The 13,972-nt window shown below is 40.6% G+C and overlaps 1 long non-coding RNA gene across 1 annotated transcript; it reads left to right on the top strand.

The window, feature by feature from the left end:
• The first annotated feature begins 100 nt into the window (after nt 1-100).
• Nucleotides 101-12,571, top strand: LOC147757558 (uncharacterized). Its single transcript, XR_015321495.1, has 3 exons — nt 101-2,436; nt 3,223-5,457; nt 10,741-12,571. It is a non-coding gene; the product is annotated as an uncharacterized LOC147757558 (long non-coding RNA).
• The last annotated feature ends 1,401 nt before the right edge of the window (nt 12,572-13,972 follow it).

Here is a 13,972-nt window from a genome sequence, read left to right as displayed (position 1 = left end):
TTTACTGCCCCATTCCACGCGGCCTCGAGCGGACGTAGAAAAGGCTCGAAAAGCATTGAACGTTGAAAGTTAACAGACAGGTAGTACGTGACTGGTATCAGCGTAACTACCACAATTCATGTGCCTTTATGGGCGCAAATCTATACTTGATTAAAAATACTACAAAATAGAGATAGAAACATCGCTTTCGTCATTGGTCCGTCTACCCGCACTATATGTGTTTCGTAGACATTAGTCTGGTTAAACATTATGGACTTTGTTCTGCCAAGCTGCGGGCTCGTGTTCACTGCATTGATTTCACTTTGGGATATAATCAGTCTTAACTACTCACGAGAGAAGAATTGTGATTCCGTCAAAGAACGAAAAGCAGAATGGCCGGCAAGTGGGTTGGTTTGAAAAACTATAGGCCGAATTCAGTATATCTGTGTGTCTTGTTAAGCGGGCGAGGTCAGCATGTGGAAAACTAGGAGGAAACTTATTCACGTTCTTACCCTCATTGTGTCACTTAAGACTGATGCGATAGTTAGAAGCCCCGCCAGACCAAACAACTACCACTTTGCCCATTTTTTATTTCGCACGTTTGTTTTCTCTTTCTTTAGATCCTCACTCTCTCTCTCTCTCTCTCTCTCTCTCTCTCTCTCTCTCTCCAATCCGCAATCGAGCCTTTATCTCAGTGAACGAAAGGGCCAAAAACCACTCGTTCGTTGCTACCTTCGTGTGCCATTCAGAATGAACCTGAATAGAGTGCCTGTCGTCGACGCTTAATGCATCCTGCAGTTAGTAGCGCTAAACAGCGGCGGCAGTAACGAAGAACGAGAAGCGCGTGCATCGTACGCTACGACACCCGCCGCGTCGGCTTGATCAGCCTGCGTTGCTAAATATATCCATCTCTTCCACGTTTGTTGGTGAGGCGTGCTCTTGATGAATAACAACGTTCCGCCATGCCGGTCCGCGCCGTTATAGTTAGGAATACTATTTAGAACATCATACAGGCCGTCATAGAACGTCATACATTGCAACCGATCATCTAGAACGTTGCGATACAGGTGTGACTCCTGCCGTAATAATTGTCCGTATTAGTGTCTGTGCGTATGTTCATATACACGAGTTATATCAATGGAGAGGATCATTTATATCGAAGACTATTATATGTAATGAGCAAGTATGTTAAAATAGGTCTCATGACCGTCTGCATATCATTCGCAAGGACCCTATTAAATTAGTGATTTTTCGCTAAGAACTTTTTCATAGTATGCACGTGCGTTTTTAGCGTAGTAAATTACACACACTTGATTGAGTCTAGAAATAACGTGAACAGCTTGAACTTTGGTAAACCAGGGATGCGAGCATTTTAAGTTGCACAGAGTTTCAGTGGGTCCAAGTTTTAAAGCTGCCTAACATGATGTACAAGTGAATCTTGGCTTTTGTGCGAAAATTTTGTTATTTTTTTCGTCGAAACTTTCTTACTCGAAAGTCTTAATCTCAAGATCACTGTTTACTTGCCTTAATAGGGTGTTTCGCCACTAAAGGCAGTAGAGTGACTACTCAGTACGTTAACAATAATATAACAGGATAGTGAGGTAAGTCAGAGGCCAAATTTCGAACTCGTCAGGAAGTTACACAGCTTGTTACTGTCAGCTGGAGCTGCCTTCCGATTAGCATTCTGCTATGGAAGTTTTCATTCTTCGTGCACAATAGCCTGCCGCATCTGAGGATAGATAATAAGGTGTCCTATCCAGGTATCGGAAACACATTGGACCGGCTTTGTATAAAAAAAAAAATCAAGTTCCCCAAACTCTCATGCAATGGGCAAGTGCACCATGGCACAATGAATGCCACAACAATAATGTGACAAAAAAGGCTGGTCGGCTTCGTAGTGTCCTATTTGCGTTCAGATTCTTTGCAGGTCTAAGCAATTCGCTGACGGAAATTTGTGTACGGTTGTTTGACTAGCTGACTTTATCTTTAGCATTCTTAATATACGTATATATATAATCAAAATTCTATAACACCACCATGTACCTCTCTAACAAAAAGTTGTACAGCAATCCTGGAATAATTTTCTCAGTCATATTAAGTTATATTTATCTGTTCATTTTATTTATTTTACATAAACTAATGACGCTTTTATTACATCCCTGGGGTATCTGGCTATAATTTCAAGACCTGAATGACAGCACAGTGTACAATGTATCAGGTTATTTAACACAGAAACAATGTCCTTCTATATCATCAACCACAAATGTATTGAAGCATTATTTTACCTACTTTTCTTGGTCAGGCAATACACTGAATCTCAATCTAATACGATAGTTATTTTTGCAATCTCGAGGGCACCTGATAGGTACCTGGACTTTGAGGAAATACGAGATGGAGCAAGAGTTAGCCAGCCAACAAAAAGTCTTTCACTTTTAACGCTTTCCTACATATTAAAAGGTAAGTTTACCCATTATCGCTGATTTGTTTTTTTGCTGAAACAATTTTTCCATGGCTTCGATAAAAAAGATCGGAAAGGAAAAACTGATTCTTTGAGCTTTGCTGGAAACTTTAATGGCGGCTTCCTGGCAACTTTGGCAGCTTCGTGCTCGTTCTTCAGGTGGCCTCTTCAACCTCTGCCGACCTTTTTATCGTACTTTCTTCGTCTCTATACTAGCTTACCTCTTTTAATAGGGACGGCATTTCGCCATTAACCGCGTATCAATCTTTTTCTGAAAAAAAAAGGAGCTTGTAGATTTATTGAAGCAGAAATTCCTTCTGCCACTACAAGATAAGCTAGCATTTGTAGTTACTTCAGTTGATTTCTTTTCAAGATAAATTCATATGTTCATAGATGTGTTTTTTTATTTTTTCATGGATTTGTGCACACATAGAATTTTGCAAAGAAAAAAATCTTTCTTAATGTATAAAGCAAACCGCCCATGAATAACCCATAAATGGTTGTTTATGGACAATGCGCTTATTTCTGCTCTAAGGTATAAAATATAACTAATTAAATAAATAATTTTTAGATATAATAATATAATGCGATATATATGTTTATGAGATTGCCTCGGAGATGGTCGGCGTTCATGCTACCGCTGCTCCACCTTTATGGACTTTGAACGTTGGCAATGGCTTACGCAGAACCCATAGAATGCCGTCCTGGGTTAGGTATCGCATCATCAGCGCTGTAGTCCAAGTGAGTCCTGACAAATTAAGTGTTTTTTTTTTTATCTGTTCTAGGCACCGAAACATCATTTGAAGGGTTACTGTTTACATTGATAGCTGCTATGCTTTCTATGAAGAAATAACATGCGAACACAGTAGCATACTGACCTAGACAGTTATTGCAAAGCCTGACATCTGCAGGGTCGTTTTCTCATAGCGGACAATTCTCCCGTGAATATTACGTTACGCTTTCGATTCTATTGAAGGGACAACATAGATACGCTTCATCAATAAAAACCACCTGCGCCGTTGTGAAACGTACGGATTATCCGTTAGTTAAAAGTAAAGTGAATCCATATATTAACCAATCAACTTATTTGATCGTAGTCGTTTACTTCTATAGAATGCACGAATACAGCTGCAATTTATAGCGATCGTCGGCATCTCTCTCTTGGTATGCTTGAAGAAATAGTAGATATATAGATAGTATATGTACATATACCTAATCTATTTACTGTGTAAGTATATTAGATTTAATTACAAGGGTGTGCCTTATGAATGATATTTTCGGTGCGCGGATTGTAGCGTTGGGTCAATGCCATTGCCTCGTAAAGTCGATCAGCCTTGTTCTAAGAGTGCAAACGGGGAAAAAAGCTCATAAATCAACAGAGCCTACAACGGACACTTTAATTGAATATCGGTATTCCCCTGACCTTGATGTGTCTTTTCTTTCCGCCTCTAATGCCACCTGCCGGATTAACACATCACTTCATCTGTCAAAAATAGCGCGGCCGAAGAAAAGATATAATATTAACTATATTCATTTTGACGCTTGATTAATTATATACGCGAACATTGGCTCCAACTACAGTTTGGCGGTACAATTTTGAGGTTCTAATGACGAACTGGTTTAAGCATAGGAGTTTCCCGTTCATCTTCGTGTACTGTGAATGGTTAGGAGAAATTCGGGCTTGTTGTTTAGAAGTTGTCTGTCGCGTTTATTCTCTGACAGACGCTATGTCGAATTGGCACTTAGACACACTCGGTATGCTTCTCGCACAGAACACGACGACCAATGACCGAGAAATTAAGAAACAAATATCATACGCGGCAATAGTTGAGTTTGAGGGGCAAAGTTGATGGATCCGAAGATTTCATACCGTAAGGTTAGGCAACGATGACAAAAAAATGATTAGGCTCAGTATGCGGTCGGCAACAATACCTGAACCTTTAACAGAAGCTGACTAATGGAACGAGTGGAACCGGATTAAATATTTGCTGTATGCTTACGTAAAACGTCATAACTCAGAACAGGTAAAATATTTAAGCTTGCTCATTTCGGGTAGCACTGCATGGCAAAATTTCATTGTTCCCAATCTTCGAAATAGAGACGACGTCAGTCCAATAAATTTCGGGACGCTGAGATACGGGGGACAGATATCGATTGTAGCGAACATGTAGTTTCCGCTCAAAAATTCCATGTTTGATTCCATTTCAATGCTTCCAGAACATAAAATAGAAGTTTTGTTGCGCGTTTCATTTCTACATTAGCTCTGTTCGGCGGATTTTATATGCTTTATACGTGGAAGGCAATATCTGTCAAATGTCCTTCCAGGGACTGCCAGCATGATTCAATCCGTTTAACATAATCAGGGTCTTCCATAATTTAGTGCGACTGTTACTAGTCACTCCACGAATATCGGGCTGTGTATTACTTTTTGATGCTGTAATTAGTACTCATGTGTATGTCTTGTATGACGAAGATAACTTGAAGCCAGATTGCCTCTACCGGTCAGTTTGAGCGCTCTAGTGACGGAGCGGATGGGGGACCCAGAATCACAAGCATGAATGTTAAGGTTCACATTTCCCTTGGACCTACAAAGGCTATAATTTTATATGTAAGACACTCAAAATTGGCTCACGGAAAAAGGGGAATATGAGCATTGAGAGTCTTAAATATTTAGAAAAAGCATATACCTCAACAATATTTACTTAAGAAGCGCGCAGGCTTGTTATTCCACCATCAAGGACCACCAAGTGTTAGACTACTCTAAGAAACGTACAGAATGCCGCACCAGTCTAACACAGCAACAAGAAAAGTTCGAGTGCGTCCTGCAGCCAGCACGACGATCCATCACCGACGCAAAAGAGCGTGCATAACCACGTAAAGAGGCACAAGCGGAGGAGTATCCCAACTTGTTACATTCAGCTGGTGTCTAATTATACAACCCGCAGGCTCAGGCAAGAAAGACGAAGTACCAAAGAGAAGATCAAGGATTAGCATTATTCCGCGATGTAGATTGGCGATAAGTAAGTACGATAATTACTTATTATGATTTATAAGTTATGAGGTGAACAAACTTTTGTCCAGCGTACATGTAAACGATGCAAACGCTAATATATTTAAGAAGTGCATTTTTCCTGAAGGCACAAATTATCATTGAGGTAATCAAGCTTCTTCACACACGATCAAAGCAAGCTGCACGCTATTGCTGTGTCTGCGCTGACACAAATCAATACAAATTGACGCATGCCAATAAAATAATAACAAGTTAGAATGTCCACTAGACAATCTCGCGTTTATGTGGCTTCACAAAAAAGAAATTGTCTAACATCTTTTTCTAAGCGTGAATCTGAAACACTGCTAAATTTCAACTGCTAACTTCCATCGCTTTCTTCTTTCTAATCAAGACAAGCTCAAACTTCTCATTGCCGCTGATTCCAGCGAGCGCGTTGCAAACACATCAATGTACCTATATATTGACTTGTCGAAAAGGTAGCGACCGCTTTTAACCAAAAAAAGGAATCAAATATTTTAACACGTACATACGGCGCATTCAGGTATGCACCATTTTGATCCATGAGCTTCCGTTATTTTTCTGGTAGCACCATAAGCCCCATCAATACCAAATGTCTCTAGATGAAAAGTTACGATGAGCGATTTTTGCATATCGATTTACTGAAGCTAAAACAACACCATAAAGGGAGCCTTGCAAGGACCAAGTGAAGCAATAGCCTGATGCTGCAAAAAAATGAGCGCATTGAAATTTCCCATCTGGATTGTCTAAAGTTTTTGCCGAATAGCGAAAATGCGGTGTGGCATTGTCGTGATGAAAGACGGTGCCCTCTTTGTTTATTAGTTCCGGTCGACTTTTTTCAATGGGTTGTTGTAATCGTATTAGTAGTACACGGTAGGGGTCCGACTAAATCGTCTCGCCAGCCGACAGCAAGCCACAATACTTGATTCCTTTCCGGTCCCACGAAACACATAGCATCTTCTTCATTGGCTCCAATCCAGATCGTGAAGCGCATTTTTCTACTTGGGCATATCTCTTGGATTTGATCTATTTTTAATAACCCGAAATTAACCGCCTTAGAGATGGCTCGATTTGACTGCGTTCCACAGATGAAAATACGATCTAGTAATGAATCGATTGCGTCAACTCGTGTGGCGCCCGAACGTTGAGCTATTTTTTGAGACCAGCCTTCTTAAAATAGTCCAAAATTACCTCGTTGTAGAGTTGCGTCCCTTGGCGATTTTATAACAATTTACCTGTCTTTTGCAATAGGTTCATCGATTTTTTTTTTTCTTTTGTAATTGACCAAGCACTACGGGGAGCGTCATTCAAATTTTCAGAGATAAGGCGACAAAACACTCTTTGTACTCTTTCGAACAATAATGCATATGGGCCCTTAGCCAGCATAAATTTTTTCGTACGCCCAGATAGCGTTTGTGCCATTCATTGTCATTGTAAAATATACCAAACTTTCGTCTTTAACCCACTCCACTGAAAAGTCGCTCGTGTCTAAGGCGCTTCGTATCGGGTTCGAGTAAAATCGTTTGAACGATCTAAACACATCTCAGCTTCCGAATGACACCAACGCCCATTGTCTGACTTATGTGACCCTAAAGTGATCCAGCTATAGAAACGGTCAGTGATTTTTCGACGACTCAACATTAATGTTATTGTTTTTGACTACGGGGTACTTCTGAAGCTTTGTCTTGAAAATGTATCGCTTATTTCTCGCATTGACTCCGCATAACATATTGCATAGGCGGATGGACGAACCGATGTGCTACAGATGAAATACGTAAAACAGAATACCAGCGGGATTTGTTGTGTGCGATCGACGTTACTTTTGCTTCATGACTTAACATGAATCGTAGGGAAGCGGTGGTACGCCATTTTATGATACGTCACAACGAAGGAATCTGTTGAGCCATCAAAATCGAAGGTTCAGTTACGTTTCACAAATCCACTAGTGATGTTGCAATGGCTGACGACTGGAAACAATTTTTGTATGAGAATGCTGAAATAGCCAACAAACAAGGGGCACGATGGTCTAGATAATATATCCTTAACACCTAGTGCAATTTAGTCCTATAGCAACAGCTAACGCAGCATGCCTCTCGACACCTTTCATAGCACAAGCGTTTCAAAGGTATGTTGGTTATTGTTTTGTGTTTACGTCGACGTAAACGTAAAGTGATTTGGCAGAAGATAGCAATAATGGCTTATGTTCTAGTTTCGATACTCATTTATAGCTATTGTTATGTTTTATGACTTTGGCTTCAAATATGTAGACGTTGCTAATGGAGTGAACGGTACTAGAGGCTACATGGCACAATATCGAGTGACCGGCATTGAACAAATTTGGCAGTTGTTGTCTTTTGCCCTTCGAACATCGTTGACCTAATGTAGGGCTATGACAAAAGACTTTACAGATCCAGCGACAGTGAGCACTAAAAAATAGATTATAAATAATCTTAGCGGTGGTTAAATATATATGTACTCTACAGATTTGGTGAAGGTGTGCAACATTTATTTTTTGTATTTGTCCCAAATACAAGTTAATGAGTAAATTTGTATATAAATGAAATAGATTCACTCAGATATATTACCTACATTTAAATAATAGTTAAGTTTAGCCGCTCTCTGAATACTTTAAATAAAGATATGAAAAAAATCGTCTGTTAACGGAGACCATGTCCAATGTCGCTATATTTCTAGGATAGTGTTACGATAGCGGTATACAGGTATGTAAGGCTTTTTACCTTAGGTGCAGCTGACTGGACTTCACTAATACGTGCTACTGAGTTCATTCACAAGATATAAAAAGGCCTGAGGCCTGTGTAGTTTCTGCGTAGTCATTTATCATTCTGATAAAGAACCGTATTAAGAGATTTTAATGCGACGTGTTCTGACCTTGGCGGGCGTTCGGATTTTCCACCTAGAAAAGTTTCCAACGACCGTATCAATATCTAATTGAAATTAATTTAGAAATAAATTACGAAATTTAGGAAATAGGAAAACGACGTATTTTCCTACACACATCAAATATGTTCATGTAAATTCATGTAAATCCTACAACAGTTAAAACTAGCTAGAGCGCTTGTCTGCGGTACCTGTACGAAGGACGAATATATAAATACTATAGAGTATAAAGAGAATATAAAATTACTGTTTTTATTACTGGGAAACAATAAGTGTTGTATTATGCAGCCTACCGATGAATGTAAACAGGTTACGTTAAACGGTTCGGACTTAGCTTCCACAGTTGCGCTTTTAGGTAGTAGATTAGGCAGCGGGCCTCCTCAGTAACGATACCACGTCCACTCTCGATATGCATCTTTAAGGTTCATATATAGTCACGTGGGTACTAAATCCTCGTAGGGTCCTCTCGTTCTGCATGTGGAAAGTATCAGGGTCGACATTCTGTGCTTATTTCTGCTAAAAAGAAGATCAGCCTCTTAGGTAGATTGACAGTACAGCAGGTGGCGTGATATGTATAGAAGTTTCTTGTATGGCATTTGGAATTGTTGTTGTTGTAGCAAATGTGCCTACTAATTGTTAGATTGATTCACTGGGCCACTGATCAACAAAAGTCTGGAACGGCCATCGTCAAAGTCGTAGCCATCTCTCATCGCTTATACGTATGGTCTAACAAGAAGTGTGTGCGGAACTATTTGTGCTAACGTAATCTTTCGTCTGCATTCACCTAAAAGACACCTATAGAAATAGAAGATGCGAGAAGAGATAACACATAGAAAATGTGAACGCAAAAGCTGGCAAACGGAAATGCGATGTGGGGACCGGTGGCAAACCCGTAGAAGGGCTTGACGTAGAGGCAAGGCTTGTTTTAGGAAGCATAATGATTATACTTAACAGGGCAACAGCAACGTAGCGGTATTCACGCACAATAAGCGGCCATCGCTGGTTATCCGAGCCAAGCCCGCTAGTCCCGCTCCGTTGGCGACACAAAAAGCCACAGGAGCTATTCATTCATAATCATACTTTACAATACCGTCTCATACCCTCTCCGCTGGGAATGGTGCCGTTTTCTACTGGCTTAAGCAGCGACGCCGGCACGGACCAGGAAACGAAGACGCCTACGTATTTTACCGCCGCGCGCGTACGAGTGGGCGAGCGTTCTGACACTAACGGTCCAAGTCTAACCGGGCTTTCCATCCGTGCGTCTACGAGTGGTTCAGCTTTAGTCTGCGCAGCTGCTGCCACTGAGGCGGAAAACGCCCTAGTGTTAACTCGCCACTGGGTTTGACCGCGCACCTAATGAATATAACTATCTAACCCCATGAGGGCTGCGGGTGGAAAGGCTGTCCACTACTTCGAGGAGAGTGAGTCGGCCAATAAATCGTGCTTCCCCTTTCCTAACACTGTCAGTGACTCCTCCTGTTTTTCAACCTCTGATGTCCTTTTCTTTCTTTTTTATCTTTTATTTTATTTTCTTCGTTTTCTACTTTCCCGCCAGTTCGTACTTCCGTCCGTCGGCCTGCCATTCTACGCACGATATCTTACCCGCTGCAACTGATGCTTGGTCCGATCTAACGGGTGGTGCTGAGAAGTTGAAAATGCACTCCATCTCTGCAAGCTCGAATCATATAACAGACTCGACGAATCATCCTCGGCCACGGGTTCATGAATATTTTTTTCCTGCTGTCTACTATTACTAGTTCTCACAACTACCGAGCTGACCGCTCGGGTGCTTCATCGGCAAAGAAAGAAGTTACGTAGAACGCTCGCCGGCAGTTTCGGCAACTAACTGTATCCGTGTTCGTAGTGAAGTAAAATCGTAGGGTCTTCCTATGGCGGTATGGCACTAACGAAACGAAATAGAGGAAGAAGAACGAGTTGGAAAGACTTTGTGGTGGGTATCGCTGGCGGCCTAGCAACTGCCCCACGGAGCCTCATAACGATATGTATACGTTTTGCTCCTGCTGGCAACAATGGTTGGCCGTGAACGAAGCTTGAGTCTAGGCATAAGTGTATGTTGTGCTGCCATTCAGTTGAACGAACACTGATGCTAAATTCGTCTCCAGCTACACGAACTACGTTCAAGTTTTAATTAATAAGGGTACAAAGAACTTGAAACGAAAAAAAAAATGGGAAAATGCTTCATATTCTGCTGTTTAGACAAGAACTGCTTGTCATTAAATATATACATGTGTAAGATGCATTAAGGCTATTCATACTATCATTGTCTGGTGAAAGGCTACGGTAAAATTGCTTAGAATTTTAATACCTATATACAAATTGTTTGAACCCATCTTTGTATCTTGTTGTTCTGTTACAGGTAATACACGCTCGTACAGCACGATGCTCAGTAACGGTGTACTCTTGCACAGGCTAGGAAAACAGCTGCCACTTACGCACTTCTTTTAGGATCTGGATCTGTTTTGAGGGCAAACGCACCTGTGTATAGTGGTACAATTTGACTAAGTTACTTAAAATCCCATTGGGAATCACTGAAACGCATTTAACTGTGTATGTTTGAAGTAAAATATTAACATGTTGTTTCTTACCCTTAACGTGTAGATATTAGAATTCTATGGTATGAGATTCAAGTAGGTACGTGCCGAATGCAATAACAGCACTTGTACAACTTAAAGTTGAGTAATTTCAGAGATATCCAGACTTTTACGCCAAATAACGCCGCTGAAATTGGAAAATTATGCACCATGTACTAACTAAACAAGTAACGGAAGTAAGCATTTCTTATTTGTTTATTTATTATACTATTTGACTATGCATGTAAAGCAAGTTATGTCACAGCCATAGCAAAGCAGTTGTTGGGACTATTTCGTTTTTTTTTCACGTTTTATTTGCATTTTACTAATGGCAGAATCTGAAAGGTCTTCCTGCAGGAGTACGCTTCTAGTTTGTAGAAAGTTTGCTGGGATTCGGTTTGTTAGCATAGATTATAGACGGTCTCAGCACATTGTTTAGGTTTCAGTCATGCCGAAATATAATAAACAACATTAACCGGACAGCTACCTATATTCTTCGGCAGAAGACATATAAGCTTCTTGAAGATTTCGCGCAACGAAAAAAAGCACCACCAGTCCAAAATACGGCTCAGAAGGTCGTCAAAGGCAAAGTTGATAGAATTCGAAGAATCCGTCAGAGATCAGACGAAATGCGGTTGGCTTCTTCATTCTGTGAACGACGCTCGCGCCGCGTCACGGTTTAATTCAGTAGACACCGCAAACTGAACGCGCGTTTATGACTTTTCTACTATGCTTGTGGAGGCTACTTTTTTTTTTTTGTTTATTAGACGACCTTTGAAGTGGGCTTAAAATAGGCCGTATTCTGAATAGGGCCATCATATCGTGTCTTACAATATAACGTAGCCAGTTTGCAACCTCGGCAGTACACTTTTCTCGTACGCCTAGCGTACGTCTAAAACATCAAATAAACTAAAAAGTTTAAATCCGGCCCCGGACTAATTTGTGTAAAACTCTGGACTACATCGAATATCACGAAAATCTTCCTCGTTTGAGCGTTACACAAGACACGCACGTAAGCACCATGATTGAACGGCTATGATTACAGGTATATATTATTACACGAAATTGCTGCATGTGATTATCGCAGTGTTTATCTGTTTTTTCTATTTACGTTTAACCGTTCTTCACCAAACAAAATCTAGCCATATTCAGAGACGGTACTGAACAGCCAATTAAGGTTTTTTGCATCGATAAATCTTCAGTTAACGAAGATTCTTTTGCTGGAATTATTTCATGTCAATAGCCGCCTCCCTTTATAGGCCGATAAAATGCGGTATCTTGATAAGATGGCTTTGTTGGAGCAGTTGCCAACAATGAATATGCCTAGAAAAAACCGCAAGCCGTACAGAGCTTAGCGGAGGGTTGAGGTTCAGGAACGAGAGTGCAAAATATGTGGTGTTTATTTAAAACAGTGGAAATTTCAAGCGTCAGTTCCCGTGCGTACGTGCTAAACTGGATGGCCGTACGGCCATACGTTGATGCAACATCGGACTTCTGGAGGAGGCGCTCTATTTAATAGGAGATAAAGAAAGGATAAGCGTAGCTTTTAAATAAAGCCCTTTCTAAACTGAACTACTAGTGACTACTAGAGAAGAATAAATAAATTGAAGAGACTTGAAAGGCCACGAACGTCTTTTTAGTGTTTTAAATGGCAGTGGTATTCATATTGCTCATTATTAACGATACGTTACTTATTTATTAAATGTATTAGGCGTTTGGTTTGTTAAGCTATTTGTTAAGCTAAATATTAGAATAGCCGTGTTTTTCAACAAATAAGAAAATGCGTGAAGATATGATGTAGTGCTTCAATATGCCGATAGTAATTGAAGAACTGACTTTTACTGCGCGTTCTTCTATTGCCGTACATACGTCTCGAGTCCTGCACGCTATTTACCATTTATGTCCATCAGCGATATCCTAAAAGGCATCGTTTCGCTATCGAAGTGTGTACTTAGCCAGTTTCTAACCAAGTGAAGGGCAAACATCATCCCACCGTATCGTTAGGCAGATGTGCACTATGTTTTGAGCTGAGGGATAGAACGTACGCCCTACGTCTGTGTCTATGGGGAGTATTTTTTGCTTAGTGTAGCTCGGTTAACCTTGCAGTAGCTTCTGTTAGCTAAAAGTACGGGCTGGACAGACGAATCCTAACCGTGATCTGATTGGTTTTCTATGCAAATATTTCCTGATGAGACTTCCGGAAAGAGTCGGGAATTTCGAGATCTAACGCGTCTCCAATGTAATTAGACATTAGATTTGCCTTTTTCTCCGTTCTAACAGCTAAGTGAGTTTCGATCGGATTGAAGCCCCCAGGGAGACAGCTATGAGTGCAGCAATCTAAATACTGCACACGTTTCATCATACTTTGGCATTTTTGTTCCGATCAGCGCCGATTATCCAAACATGGCTGACAATGCTTGCTTCGGGCTCAAAAACGATGTACCTACCTGTTTTCCAAAGTTCATATTGACTTAAGGCTCCCAGATGCATAACGAGTGTGCATGTAAGTTCGATTTTCGTGTTAGCTATGGCACGTCTATGAGTAGACAGCAGTACTACACATATAATTTAAAATAAATATTTGATCCAGTTTGTCGTATGTGAATACACCGTTGTATTTACTAAGGAAATGTTGATATAGATGTAACTGAAATAATACACTGGTACGGCAAGGTCACATCTAACTTCAGCTGTAAAGTTTGCACTGAAGCTTTAAGTTTATAATACTTGTTTTGTGCGGCGTACACATACGTGAGTCCGTTCTGTATTCCTTTGGGAGGAACGGGTGACGAGACGTGAAACCGTGTGAACATCTTCATACGGCATTCGAATTTACCTTGTGTATGTTAACTTGCCCCATTTACATTAGCTAATATGAAGGTTATCTAAACATACACAGTACTCCATACGATCGTATAAATACGTTCCCCGTTTACGTGGTGTTTAGTACATGGAATGTAACCGTCACGGTGTCCATGACATCTTCTGTTTATCCGTTCCTCTCTGTTTGAGACAAAT

This window comes from Varroa destructor, unplaced genomic scaffold (assembly GCF_002443255.2).
Source record: "Varroa destructor unplaced genomic scaffold, Vdes_3.0 BEIS01000002.1, whole genome shotgun sequence".
Lineage (NCBI taxonomy): Eukaryota > Metazoa > Arthropoda > Arachnida > Mesostigmata > Varroidae > Varroa > Varroa destructor.
Note: the sequence above shows the minus strand (reverse complement) of the source record. Positions and strands in the feature narration are given on the sequence as shown.